At 38.1% G+C, this 976-nt stretch overlaps 2 non-coding genes across 2 annotated transcripts; both read left to right on the top strand.

Moving 5' to 3' along the window:
• Positions 1–96: 96 nt before the first annotated feature.
• TRNAS-GCU lies at positions 97–178 on the top strand. The gene has a single exon. It is a non-coding gene; the product is annotated as a tRNA-Ser (tRNA).
• A 102-nt stretch (positions 179–280) lies between these two features.
• Positions 281–362, top strand: TRNAS-GCU. Its single transcript has one exon. It is a non-coding gene; the product is annotated as a tRNA-Ser (tRNA).
• The last annotated feature ends 614 nt before the right edge of the window (positions 363–976 follow it).

Consider the following 976-nt stretch of genomic DNA (forward strand, 5'->3'; position numbering starts at 1 on the left):
ATAATTGTTTTTTCTTTATTTCTCATTTCTTTGTTAATGAGAACGTTTGACTTTAAAATTTTTGTATAGCTTAGACCTCTATTGCCAAAAACATGTGTCGCTTTGGCCGAGTGGTTAAGGCGTGTGCGTGCTAAGTACATGGGGTATCCCCGCAAGAGTTTGAATCTCTCAGGCGACGATTTCTATAATTGCTTTTTCTTTATTTCTCATTTCTTTGTTAATGAGAACGTTTGACTTTAAAATTTTTGTATAGCTTAGACCTCTATTACCAAAAACATGTGTCGCTTTGGCCGAGTGGTTCAGGCGTGTGCCTGCTAAGTACATGGGGTTTCCTTGCGAGAGTTTGAATCTCTCAGGCGACGATTTCTATTATTGTTTTTTCTTTATTTCTCATTTCTTTGTTAATGAGAACGTTTGACTTTGAAATTTGTGTATAGCTTAGACCTCTATTGCTAAAAACATGTGTCGCTTTGGCCGAGTGGTTAAGGCGTGTGCCTGCTAAGTACACGCCAGAGTTCAAATCTCATGTTGATAAAAAAAAAGAGAAAAGACCACTAAAAAGTTGTAGAGTTTTATTCAGTCTTATTAATCTTGTTCCTAAGTCCGGTATCTTATTCTCCTATTGACATGAAACCTATTAGTCCGAAAGCGAAAGCACCGTGGCACCGTGGAGAGCAACAAAAGTCCACAGACCACGCCTAATTGACACCAACGAGTAAAAAAATCTCCTTGTGCAAAAAGGATAATGGTAACCCCACCATTAACTACTTCATTTATGAATTTCATAGTAATCGAAATACATGTCCTACCGCGCACAGAATTTGTAACTTGCTATCCTCTTGCCTAGCAGGCAAGATTTACCTCCGTTTCTAAAGTTTTTACATGAGAACAAACAATTAATCTTGTTCCTAAGTCCGGTATCTTATTCTCCTATTGACATGAAACCTATTAGTCCGAAAGCGAAAGCACCGTGGAG

This window comes from Cucurbita pepo, chromosome LG11, assembly GCF_002806865.2.
Source record: "Cucurbita pepo subsp. pepo cultivar mu-cu-16 chromosome LG11, ASM280686v2, whole genome shotgun sequence".
NCBI classification, from domain to species: domain Eukaryota; kingdom Viridiplantae; phylum Streptophyta; class Magnoliopsida; order Cucurbitales; family Cucurbitaceae; genus Cucurbita; species Cucurbita pepo.